The sequence below is a fragment of the Clupea harengus genome, unplaced genomic scaffold (assembly GCF_900700415.2).
Source record: "Clupea harengus unplaced genomic scaffold, Ch_v2.0.2, whole genome shotgun sequence".
Classification (NCBI taxonomy): Eukaryota; Metazoa; Chordata; class Actinopteri; order Clupeiformes; family Clupeidae; genus Clupea; species Clupea harengus.
In genome coordinates, this window is record NW_024879982.1 from 15,155 (window position 1) to 29,087 (window position 13,933).

The window sequence follows — 13,933 nt, forward strand, 5'->3', positions numbered from 1 at the left end:
TGATATGACTTTTCTCCACTATGGACCCTCTGGTGTGTCTTGAGATGACCCATTTGACTAAAAGTCTTTCCACACTGAGAACACTGATGGGGCTTTTCTCCAGTATGTGTCATCTGGTGGATTCTAAGTTCTTTGCTACTCCTGAAACCCTTCTCACATGTAGTACACTGATATGACTTTTCTCCACTATGGACCCTCTGGTGTGTCTTGAGACTACTCATTTGACTAAAAGTCTTTCCACACTGAGAACACTGATGGGGCTTTTCTCCTGTGTGTGTTCGTTGATGAATTGCAAGAGCGGAAGGTGCAGCAAAGGTTTTGAAACATTGGGGACATTCATGTTGTTTCTTCCTTGCGTTCGATTGCTGATGTCTGATGACATTCTTTCTTCTTTCCTCTGTACTCCTTTTGCTAGAATGGATCCTTTGAACGTCTCCTATAACATAATAAGACATTTTTTAAATAATATCCTCACTCTACTTTATTTGTTACATTAGCACTACAACACTGAAAACACATGTATTGTATTTTTTGTAAAGTGTTTTTCAATGACTGGCTATTTGCTAGAATAGTACTTGGAAGTCCTTTAGGATAAAATTATCCACTTACAGACTGCACTGTAAATGTAAACAGAGATTCAGAGACATGTAGAGATCTGGAGCAGGGCTCTACAGTGCGAGTATTTCACTCGCATTTGCGCCTAAAAATAGGTATGTGCGAACTTGAAAAATAATTTACGAGCATAGTGCGCGAGTGACGGGTATTGTTGTCAATACACGGAACAACGGTGCGAAGAAGTGAAGCATACCATATATTTCATATGGAAACAAGTGACGGGGTCGCGACTGCACAATGTGAACATAGCATGATGACACGTTTAACTTCATGCAAATGAGAGCGACTATTCGCAACCAATGGGCCAGAGCCATATAAAAAGAGGGTTACGACGATCTCGCCGACATGTGATCACTTAGTATAAGTAGCTCGCAAAAAAACCCTGCTGGCAACCTGTTTGAATGGTCTTCCACGGGACAGACAGCAGCACCACCTCGATTTACTGATATTTTCGGTATATTAACACATAATATCAATTAGTTACTGGTGTGTTGTATCATGTTTATGTCTGATACTTTATTAACATTTATGTATTACATTAACTTATAACACTAGGCAGCAATATTGTGAAGCAGAGCTAGAAATGGCTTTGCTAGCTCCCATACTGTAGCTCACACCAGCAACTGCTCAATTTAAGACAAGAAAGGGGTTTGGTAACTTAGCTAGTAACTGTCAATGATAACTAGTTATTAGAATATATTAGCCAACGTTCAGTTAACTTCAAAGGGGCAGTCGAGTGTATAGGTTGTGTCAGCTTGGATAGTTCGCTAGTAATTTTCGATTTAAGCCTCCCGTTAGCCTTGGCAAACTTTTAGCTAGCTAACTTTAGCTAACTATGAGGTAGCATATCCTAGCTAAGTTATACTAGCTATCGATAGCTAGCTAGTAAACTCATTGCAGAATGGACTATAGGACAGGCCACGCATGACATTAATCAAGAAAAAATAAATGAATATGTGATTGGTTTAAATATCCTTGTCTATTTGGGCAATTGTTATCATCATTGACACCACTTTCAACTGTCAAAACTATCGGTCTAGCTAAATCTGTTGGTTATCAAATTGCACAGCAATTCATATGGAGGATATGTGGTTGATTTAACTCTAAGGCCAGGTAGGCATAGTAGTTGTAATGTGCTATCACATCATTTGAAAATCTAGACTTGATATTCTCTTATATTTGAATGATAATTCTGTTAATTAAGTATTGCCTTAAAATGATTATTTACATTGAATTAATTGGAATTCAGCTGTAGGCATATACTAAGAGATCTGTATCTTAGAGACTAATTGCATCCACAATTTAAGTACTGCAAGCTTGACTATTATACAGTTGTAGACACAACACAGGGGTCCCTGGGCCTGAGAAGGGAAGGAAAGGAGTTTAATGTGGCTATAATATGGACTTTTAAATGTGACTAAAACTAGACTAAAATGTAATGAGTTTTCATTGACGAAAACTAGACTAAAACTAAGAAGGATAAAAATGACTAAATGTGACTAAAACTAATATGCATTTTCGTTTTAAGACTAAGACTAAATCTAAAATAGCTGCCAAAATTAACACTGAGATAGGGACCCCTTAATCTGCAATTCATTGCTGCTAGCTCTAATCAGATGTACTAACTAGGCTAATAAGAGAAGACTAACTTTGTATGCCAACAAACACCAATAACTAGAACTAATTTGACAGACTATAAACCAACAGACTTCTGGTTATGATACACGTGCTCTCTAGCTAGCTACAGTGAAAGTGTTGCTTTTGTTAGATACTAGACGTACAGTCTAACTCTAACTGCATTTAGAATCTAACAAGCTATATCTTACAATAAACTTTAGGTAAAGCTGGCTATATAAAATACTACTAATAGCAATTGATAAGAGGTCCACTAAAGTGTTGAAATATGAACAAATGCAGTAATTTGATCAATTTACCAGCTAACTTGCTTCGGAAACACTGAATATGAATGGGGTTGAACGTTGGAAAATACAATGTTTTGAACTGTAGGTCGCAAATGACATGCTTTACTTCCGCATTAAAAAAAACCGCTGTGCTCCTAAATTTCTTTGTGTGCTCCTACATTTTTTCATTTAGGAGCACATGTACTCCTTGGGGAAAACCTTAGCGTAGAGCCCTGTGGAGACAAAATGATGGCAGACATTTTAAATGTTTTAAATTTAACATACTCAAAATGATTTCCCATAATTAAGGTACTCCCATGGTATCTCTATTCTCTCAATAGGTCTTACATTTCATTAGGTTAGGCACAAGATAAAGCCAGGGGGGTTTATTTTTGTTTTTCAATACATTTGTAACTAACCTTAGTTCCAATGGGTTGAACTATTAATACATCTATTATTATTGTCATTATCATATTAAATTGTATGCCAGTTATCCAGCTGATGTTACAGTCTCTTCAATTTTACTCCTTAAATTATAATTGGTAGAACCCCTTGGGGTGCCTGTGCAGCTTCATATTGACACAAGTTCACATTTACAGATATTAACACACGCTAGCAGCAACCAGATGTTTCCTTAAGCTAGAGACAAATAGTTAAAAAGTTCCCTTGCAGCTTCATATTAGCATGATGTCATATTCAATTCATTTTAACTATCACATTGTTCTAGTTCATGATACAAACTAATGTGCAACTTACCTGTAGGAGTAGAGTCATGGTGACCATATTCTCTCAAATCAGATGTTTCCTCCTGTTTAATTTCCACTGGTGAATACTCATCTTCTTTGTGGGTCAAGATTGGTGATGTGTATATTTCAGTCTTACAGTCAGCTTCCAGTCCAGGCTTTTCTTCCACTTTCGGAATTGCAGAAAGATACTCCTGCAGGAAATCATCAAATTCTTCTTCTTTGATCTCTTCCTTCACTGACATGAGCAGTTGTGGTGTTTCAGTATGTCCTGACATTTCAGACTTCAGTTCTGTTTTTCAAAGAAAATCAAGTCAAACCCTCATTCAATTCAAGACATTTGCATATAGTGAACATGTGCAACAAAAGAACTACAGTGTAGTTGTACTGTTGGCGATTTACACTTCTACAGTATGCTTCCAAAGAATGACACACATAATCATTCCGAGCATCCCAGTACCAGTCAGTTCAGTTCTGTTTTGTAAAGGAAATCCAGTCTAACATTCCTTCAATGCACGGAAAATATAGTTAAATAAAGAACTACAGTAGAGTCGTATTTTTGTTGAATTACACTCATAGAGTATCTATCCAAGCATCCCAGTGTTAAACCAAACAAAATTGAATTACAAACATACAGTATCTATCAAAATTATCCCAGTATCTACCTTACGAAGGTGAGTTCAGTATCCATCCAGAGCATCCCAGTGTCTACCTTACAATGGTGAGTTCAGTCTCCCCTATGTGGTGTTAATATAGTGCATCCTCTGTCTGATCCATCAGCTTCTTGGATTCAAGCCTAACCAATCAGCTGCAGGAGCTTTTGGAATGCAAATTAGAATGGCAAAGGAGTATGGGAAGGAATTCCATGTGCATTGTTCACGTGTGATGGTCCTCAGGTGGGCGTGGTCAGGGTTCAACCTGCAGAGACAACACAAAGGAGGGTAGATGGGTCATTCCTGGATGTGTGAACTGAAAGGTGATTGGGTAGGGAGGGGTAGGTGGGGGTGGGTTCGAGGTGTGAACTAAAAGGTCAAGGGGTAGGTGGGGCGGGCTGGTAAACTGAAGACGTGCGTCATTGTCAAGCACAAGGTTAGAATAAGGTCACCACACACACACACACACACACACACACACACACACACACACACGCAAGTTACCGGCATCATTGTGAAGCACATGCTCAGCTCTTTCATACGATACCTGTGTGATGTCACACAATAACGATTTTGTGAGTAATTCAAACAAGAGTAATGAGTGTGTGTGAGTGTATGAGAGAGAAAGTGTGAGTGTATGAGAGAGAGGGTGAGTGTATGAGAGAGAGAGTGTTAGTGTGTGAGTGAGTGAGTGAGAGTGTAAGTGAGTGACTGATTGTGTGAGTGTGTGTGTGTGCGCGCGTGCTTTGTGAGTAATTCAAACAAGAGTAATGAGTGTGTGTGTGTGTGTGTGTGTGTGTGCGCTTGCTTTGTGAGTAATTCAAACAAGAGTAATGAGTGTCTGTGAGTGTGTGTGTGTCTGAGTGTACACCGCGTTCCACATTATTAGGCAAATTGTATTCATTTTTTTGCTTTTCAATTAAACTCATGGATGGTATTGTGTCTCATGGCTATTTGGATGATTGAAATCAATCCCAGACACCTGTGATAATTAGTTTGCCAGGTGAGCCCAATCAAAGGAAAACTACTTAAGAAGGATGTTCCACATTATTAAGCAAGCTACATGTTTCAGGCAAAATGGGGAAGAAAAAGGATCTCTCTGCTGCTGAAAAGCGGCAAATTGTGCAATACCTTGGTCAAGGTATCACAACATTGGATATTTCCAAAAGAATTGCGCGTGATCATCGGACGTTGAAGAAATTTGTCACCGATTCACAGCACAAGGGGTTCGTTCAGACAAAGGCAAAATAAGGAAGATTTCTGCCAAACAAATGCGTAGGGTTAAGAGAGCAGCCACTAAAATGCCATTGAATAGCAGCAAACAGGTGTTTGAAGCCGCTGGTGCCTCTGGAGTCTCGCGAACTTCAAGATGTAGGATGCTCAAGAGGTTTGCAAGTGTCCTTAAACCTGTTATTCGGCCACCCCTAAACCAAGCTCACAAGCAAAAAAGGTTGCAGTGGGCTCAGGACTACATGAAGACTAACTTTCAAACTGTTTTGTTTACGGATGAGTGCCGTGCAACCCTTGATGGTCCTGATGGATGGAGTAGTGGATGGTTGGTGAATGGCCACCATGTCCCAACAAGGCTGAGACGTCAACAAGGAGGTGGCGGAGTCATGTTTTGGGCCGGAATCATGGGGAGAGCTGGTAGGCCCCTTCAGGGTCCCTGACGGTGTGAAAATGACCTCTGCAAAGTATGTAGAGTTTCTGACTGACCACTTTCTTCTGTGGTACAAAAAGAAGAACCATGCCTTCCGTAGCAAAATCATATTCATGCATGACAATGCACCATGTCATGCTGCAAAGAATACCTCTGGGGCATTGGCTGCTATGGGCATAAAGGAGAGAAACTCATGGTGTGGCCCCCATCTTCCTCTGACCTTAACCCTATTGAGAACCTTTGGAGCATCATCAAGCAAAAGATCTATGTGGGTGGAAGGCAGTTCACATCCAAGCAGGTGCTCTGGGAGGCTATTATGGCATCCTGCAAAGAGATTAAAGCAGAAACTATCAAAGAACTCACAAGTTCAATGGATGCAAGAATTGTGAAGTTGATATCAAAGAAGGGGTCCTATGTTAACATGTAACTTGACCTGTTAAGATGTTTTTGATTCAAACTTTTTTTGATTTCAGTAAATATGACCTCCTAATGCTGCAAATTCAACAAATGACATTTTTTTTGTTCTTTACAACCTATAAAATATCTTGAAACTCTGAAACTCTGCATAATAATTTGGAAATATTTTTGAAAAAAATACGGTTATCATTAGGAGGTTTGTTCAATAAAATTTGAATTATACTCTAACAGTTGATGACTTGAAAATGATACTGACTGACTGTGCATTACTATTTAGGAAAAGTGTAATTTGCATAATAATGTGGAACGCGGTGTAAGTGTGTGTGTGTGTGTGTGTGCGCTTTGTGAGTAATTCAAACAAGAGTAATGAGTGTCTGTGAGTGTGTGTGTGTGCGCTTTGTGAGTAATTAAAACAAGAGTAATGAGTGTCTGTGAGTGTGTGTGTGTGTGTGCGCTTTGTGAGTAATTCAAACAAGAGTAATGAGTGTCTGTGAGTGTGTGTGTGTGTGTGTGTGTGTGTGCGCGCTTGCTTTGTGAGTAATTAAAACAAGAGTAATGAGTGTCTGTGAGTGTGTGTGTGTGTGAGAGTGTGTGTGTGTGTGTGTGTGAGAGAGTGTGTGCGCTTTGTGAGTAATTCAAACAAGAGTAATGAGTGTGTGTGTGTGTGTGCGCGCGTTTGTGTGTGAGTACTCTTGTTTGAATTACTCACAAAGCAATGAGTGTCTGTGAGTGAGTGAGTGAGTAAGTGTGTGTGTGTGTGTGAAGTGTGAGAGTGTGAGTGCTTTGTGAGTAATTCAAACAAGAGTAATGAGTGTGAGTGAGTGTGTGTGAGTGTGCGTTTGTGTTTTGTGAGTGATTCAAACAAGAGTAATGAGTGTGTGTGTGTGTGTGTGAGTGTGAGTGTGTGTTTTGTGAGTGATTCAAACAAGAGTAATGAGTGTGTGTGTGTGTTTTGTGAGTGTGAGTGTGTGTTTTGTGAGTGATTCAAACAAGAGTAATGAGTGTGTGTGTGTGTTTTGTGAGTGTGAGTGTGTGTTTTGTGAGTGATTCAAACAAGAGTAATGAGTGTGTGTGTGTGAGTGTGTGTGATTCAAACAAGAGTAATGAGCACGTGGAGATGGATGCAGAGATGGAAGCAGTTTATGACGGCTGAAATTTCATGTCATTTCAAAACCAGATTACTAGCAAGTAGCATCATTGGAAGGGGCTTGTCCTCTAGTTTATTCTGCAAATCACCACAAGGCCATGAGTACTTCAAGAGAGAACCAATAGTAAGGGTGTGAATTTCCATTGAATTTGGATGCACATTGCGTCCGACATGTTGTTAAAGTTTAGCATCGAAAAACATTTCCTAATTTTACCCTCGGATCCATGATGATGAACTCTTAACCACACATGCCATTTCTTAACATTTAGCATTTCAGCTAACATTTAACAAACACTTCTACTTTAAGCTACTTAGAAGAGTCCAAGAAGATTGCACATGTTATTAACCCTAGAAGAAAGAGGTCTGGTTGTGACTAGGGACTATACTCAGTATTGGTCCGATACTAGCAGGATAGGATATCAGAAAAAACGGTACTTTTTAGGAAGTTAAGGCAACTTGTCGGATTGGGATATACCCATGCCAGATTCCATATACACAGAATTAAAAAGAAATTTATGACAAGTGCAATAGGCTGTTATGAAACATGTCAATCTTATGATGGGGGTTTCAGGTAAGGTGTTTCTGTAGAAGCCCCAGTGGATAGTTGCTGGATCCATCATGAAATACAAGATACTCCACTGTCACCTACAGTCAAGATACTCCACTGCCACCCACAGTCAAGATACTCCAGTCATGATTTTGAACGAAGAGTGCGTTACAAATAAAATGCATTATTATTATTATTATTATTATGATGATGCAGAGTGCATCATATTTCCATAACTGGAAGATCCACGCTTGATGATGGGGGCATGCACACAAGTATAAAATAGAATACAATATAGAAATGTATTCACATTTCTAAAGAAACACTCATGATATGTTGTAAAGTATTGGGCACACACAATAGCATTTAATAGTAATCGTGTTCCATTGTGTTGAGGTCAGAAATTAATTGATGTGAATTAACATCTAAATCACGCACCTGAAATATAAAATTTCAAAAGAAAGAGGGTCTCATCACTTCCATATGGTTGTCTGACAGAAAAGAAGGAGCAGTTGTTTGTAGAAGAGAAGAGTGCACAAAATAGTGGATATCTATCTATCTATCTTTAACTCCTTATCACCCTGCCAGTCTCACACTCCATACTGTATTTCGATCTCTCTATCTTCCAATCTATCTGTCTTTACCCAACTCTCTCCATTCAGACAGACAGACAGACACACACACACCTCCCATTTTCCTTCTCCTTTGTCTGCATGCATTGAATTGCACTAAATGTTTTCATCTTTTACTACTTATTTTGAATTCTGAAATGTGTTCGCCTTGCATGCATTGGTATACCCTATTCTACAGAAGTCCATCCATCTTAAAATGTGTAGATGAAATATAGCTTATACGCTGTATTCAGCTAGACTAGTTAGCAGCACAACAGGCATATTGTGTTCCACATATGACCCAACATGTATCGTGGAAAACTTTTCCAAAACCGAACTTTTAAACGGAACTTTTACCCACGGAGCTGTTAGGCATCTAGGAGCTCATGAGCTCCCCTCGTAAACTTTACACACACCAGATATTTATATTGCATAGCCCAAGTTCTCATGGCATATAAGTATTCTATCACTACTTGACTTACCGAATAAAAAGTGAGCTCCACACAAAGTTGTTAGGCGTTGGTCAGTCGCGGTAACAGTCCCATACGCTCGCTTTTAAACTTCTCCTACAGTTGTCTTCGGTTCCTTTTAAACGCCTCGGGATTTAGAAGTATTACGATTAACGTTCGACTGCAGGGAATGCAGGCTATTACACAATAATACCAACAATTTATACTGATAAAACCAATCAGTGAGCTTCGGTTTACAGTGAGCTTCGAGTTCCTTTTTTCTTCTTCTTTTCAGTCTGTTAGCAGGTTGCATTTTAAGCACATTACCGCCATCTATTGGACTGGGGTGTGAATACCATTGGGAACATTGGAAAACAGAAAACTAAAGCCCAGGTGCTAACCTCAGTGGGCTGTTTAATGCCAACCCACCTTTTGCCACTTCAGCTTTTCTGCATATGCCCTGCATTAAAAAAGTACGTGTTTAATATTTAAAAATGTCCCCATGGTAAAAACATGGCCCAGACTGATGTTTACCTATTAAACTAAAACCACTATTGTTAACAAAGTTTCCTCTTGCCGACTCCAACTGCATATACTATTGTGATTTGACCTACTTTTTAATGATGCATAAATGTCTACCTTTATCTTCCTTTTGCCATATTTCCTGCCCTATCTTGTTCATGGCGTCTTTAATAATCATTTTTTTATCTCTGATCTACTGAGGGGAACATGCATTTCATCTTCAGAGCTTGCTTTGCAAGTGCGTCTACTGTTTTGTTTCCCTCAGTGCCAACATGTGCTGGGATCCATGTCAATTCTTTGTAAATATTCTGCTGTTTTAAAAGACTAAACATTAAAAGATGTTTTTAAATTTAAAGGTCCTGCTTCCATGAAGATTTCCCACTCTGAATACTCGATAAAGCCGGCAATTAGTCCGACCAAACCCCTCTGACCACTGTACAGCTATTAGCCAGCATGTATATACAGACCAACCCCCTCTGACCACTGTACAGCTATTACAATAGCCAGCATGTATATACAGACCAACCCACTCTGACCACTGTACAGCTATTACAATAACCAAACATGTATATACAGACCACTCTGGACCCACTGTGACAAGCTATTACAATGAACCAACATGGTGATGATGACAGACCAACTGGACCACTGTACAGCTATTACAATGAGCCGGCATGGTAAACACAAATCCGTAAAATCGTGATGGGAAAATGCGAATAAAAAAAGAAAAACTGGTGATTTGAAGTGACCTAAACTTGTATTTCTTTGGCAGACAGTATGACACAAGATATTTCATGTTTTTGGTCTGGTGCAACTTATAAATATACATGCCATTCCTGCCATTCAGGCCTGGCAACACCATTCCAAAAAAAAGTTTGGGACAGGGGCAATTTTGAGGGGTAGTAATGGAGGTGAGAATGATTGAAATAATGATGTGATTTTGAACAAGTGATGTCAAACAGGTCATTGTAATTATGATTTGGTGCAAAAGCAGTATTCAGGAAAGGCCTAGTCCTTAAGGAACACGGATGGGCTGAGGATCGGCAGTTTGCCACAAATGCGTGGAGCAAATAATTGAAATGTTTAAAAAACTATTTTTCTCAAAAGGACGGATAGGAAAGGGATTTGGATATTTTACCCTCCACGGTAAATAACATAAATTCAAAGATCCAAGGAATCTGGAGGAAGCCTTTACTGTTAACCGTGTTCAGAAGTGCCGTCGACAACATCACATAGTGGAAACGTGTATTGTGGTCAGACAAATCAGTATTTCAGGTCTTTTTTGGAACAAATGGACGCTGTGTGCTCTCGACCAAAAAAGAAAAGGACCGTCCAGACTGGCTTTCTAGTTTGCATTCCAGAAAGCTCCTGCAACTGATTTGAAATAGGTTTGAATCCAAGAAGCTAATGGATCAGATTGAAAAAAGCATTATACTGTTTTTACAGGCACAGAGTGGAGTCAGATTAATGTACTCACATTTGGAAGGTGCACTGATGATAAGGTTACTGATGGGTGTGTGTGAAATGTAGGCTCCCAATCATTCTCATGGTGGCTATATGTACTTTTTTACTGGCATGTTATATTATGTTTGCTGGTGAAAACTCTATGTAGATAAAAGTCTTTCCTGTTTGTTTAGTAAGAGTATCACCAAAAATAAAGCTTTTTTTATCATTCATATGATCGTGTGTATTTCTGTTTGTATTATTAAAGTAAGGTACACAATGAAAAGCTCTTTAATTGTAGTCCAGCTGAGCACTCCACTTCCATCCTCAGTCAAAGGATTCAGAGTGAACTGGGGTAAATGTCTGGGATTTCTGTGCAAATGATAATGCCCTCTGTGTATTTAAAACCATATTGAAGGTTCTAGGTCACCTGGTTCCTACTCAGTTGTGTTGGTTTTTTAAGTGAGGCTTCACACTGTTTGTCGGTCTGAAATTACCCTTATATCATTATTAAAATACAAACACACAGGCTTTCTACAGTTTACCAACCTATCCTATTCTAAATAATCACCTTTCAGTTCACACCCCAAATGATTATGGCGAAGGAATTCCATGTGTAATGAGCACGGTTACACGTCTGATTGGCCCTACGGTGAACAGTGGCCATAGCTCAGCCTGAATAAACTCCACACAGGAGGGTAGGTGGGGGTGGGGTGGAGGTGTGAACTGAAATGTGATGGAGTATGAGAGGGTAGGGTAAGGACAGAGAACAATCCAAACATCAGACCTTTCATGTGTTCATGGTTTGACTGTGGGTGTCAATGGAGTTTCCAGCTCATCCAGCTCATCTTTATTCTGCTTTAGCTTTCCACCACAAAACACACAGGAACAGATGCTTATGTACATAGAGAATACACATGCAGGTCTCATGAAACACACATGCAGGTCAACGAGTCACACAGACATCAGAGGAATGAATGGAATAGATGTCTACATTTCAAGCACACACATCTGTAGCCTGATCATCACTGAAATCATCATGGAAACATCTGCATTCAGCCATGTGTTCATATTTAGTGACCATGGAAATTATCAGACAAAACAAAAACATTCATTCCTGCCTGGCATTGACATTTTGCATTTTCTCCATGAAGATACATTTACGTAATTTCAACCAATTTCCTTAGGCACCCCCACTTCGCAAACAATGAACAAACAAAGTTGACACCTTTTCGAGCTGCATTTTACAAAGTGATGCTATAACGTGATGTTATGACTCACTTTGGTAACCGTGCCAGCAAGGACATTTTTTTTGTATCATGTCCAGATTTGTGGGTGGGGAGTGGAATCTTCAGCGAAAATACATTATCTATTGAACAGGTGTTGATATATTTTGGAAATTAAGATATAGAAAGTGAGTTCCAATGTCCACATGCATAGGCCTATCCTTGTTAATGAATAGGTCAATGTCATGGAACGTAAACCATTACGTAATCTGTTTAATTGACTGTTTTATTGCATACTGCAACGTTGCATTTAGTAATAAACAGCTAACATTTTCCCCACTAATTCTTAGGATTTTTCCCCATTTGATGTTTTAGTGGTTTCATTTCTATTTTAACACAACTAGTGTTCTACATAGATAAGAAAGAGTATTCTCTATGGAAGACTGCAACAGCAGATCTGATGCTGGATGAGGAGGATTCCATCTTGGGGTTGAAGGTCATTGAAGCTGCATCAAATACCCAGACCTGCAGAGCAGATGTCAATGCAGGTCGATTTGCAATAGAGACCCGAGTCAGGAGCTGGGTCCCTCTTGAGAATGGCTGTCATGACCCGAGTCAGGAGCTGGGTCCTTCTTGAGTATGCTGTCGTGACCCGAGTCAGGAGCTGGGTCCTTCTTGAGAATTCTGTCAATACCGAGCCGCAACATAGATTGGAGCCTGACCACAGAGTTTACAAAACAGGTTGATTTCAATAAAAAAAAAATTGTGGATAATAGTAAATGCAAAGCACCGGAAAAAAAAAAGTGTGCACCAACATCAAACGCATTGTGAGAATGCAAAGCCACCTTCTAAAGCCCAACAGCTTACTTTTACTTTTCATGACATCACATGTGTTACTGTACAGTATATTGCAAATGTATGTGTCTAATTTGTGTTTAACCATATTTAATTAATTTCTAACAAAATCATTTGTGAATTGTATATATGCTTGTCAGACAATCTTTACAACCCACCCAAGAACACAAAACAACAATAATAATAACGATGTTATTAGTATTATTGCTTTTATGCTCATTTCAGCCATACTAGAATGTTATGGAAATACAAGATGCATTGTAAATCAATATGCATGAATTTGGAGAAATGTTTTTTTACTGAGTTTAAAAAAAGTACAACAGATATAGATCCAGGGAGGTTGTTAACGTATAACATCACACTAACTTCAGCATGGTCGTCAGGCCATCACACATGACATCAAACGAATGGGACATTAAGCAGTGGCAGTGGTTGGGACAGACTGTGCATAACCTTATACCACCATTAGGATGCCAAAAGAAGCAGCAATAAATTGTAGTTTCACATCAAGGTGTAACTTCTGTGCAATTAAAAACGCAATAAACAATTAAAGTTGCAATATCAGGGGGAATGCAGTAAATTGCTGATTCTACGGAATCATACGAAACTGGAACTGATGTGTGACCTAATGGACAGTGATATATGAGCTACATTTGAATCCCTTCCCCACGTATAGTACATTGATATGGCTTTTCCCGTGATGGGTTCTCTGGTGTCTATTGAGATGAGACATTCTACTAAAAGACTTTCCACACTGAGAACAATGATATGGCTATTCCCCGTGATGGATTCTCTGGTGTTTCTTGAGATAACCCATTTGACTAAAGGTCTTTTCACACTGAGAATACTGATATGGCTATTCCCCGTGATGGATTCTCTGGTGTTTCTTGAGAGTACCCATTTCAAGTAAAGTCTTTTCCACACTGAGAACAATGATATGGCTTTTCCCCAGTGTGGATCCTCTGGTGTGTCTTGAGAGTACCCATTTCAGTAAAGTCTTTTCCACACTGAGAACAATGATATGGCTTTTCCCCAGTGTGGATCCTCTGGTGTCTGATGAGACTACCCATTTCAGTAAAGTCTTTTCCACACTGAGAACAATGATATGGCTTTTCCCCAGTGTGGATCCACTGGTGTGTCTTGA

General features: G+C 39.3%; 1 long non-coding RNA gene across 1 annotated transcript; it reads right to left on the bottom strand.

Annotated features, from left to right (window-relative positions):
• Positions 1-377: 377 nt before the first annotated feature.
• LOC122131047 lies at positions 378-9,059 on the bottom strand. Its single transcript, XR_006151993.1, has 4 exons — positions 8,777-9,059; positions 3,925-4,177; positions 3,273-3,551; positions 378-436 (listed from the first exon to the last, which is right to left on the bottom strand). It is a non-coding gene; the product is annotated as an uncharacterized LOC122131047 (long non-coding RNA).
• Positions 9,060-13,933: the final 4,874 nt, after the last annotated feature.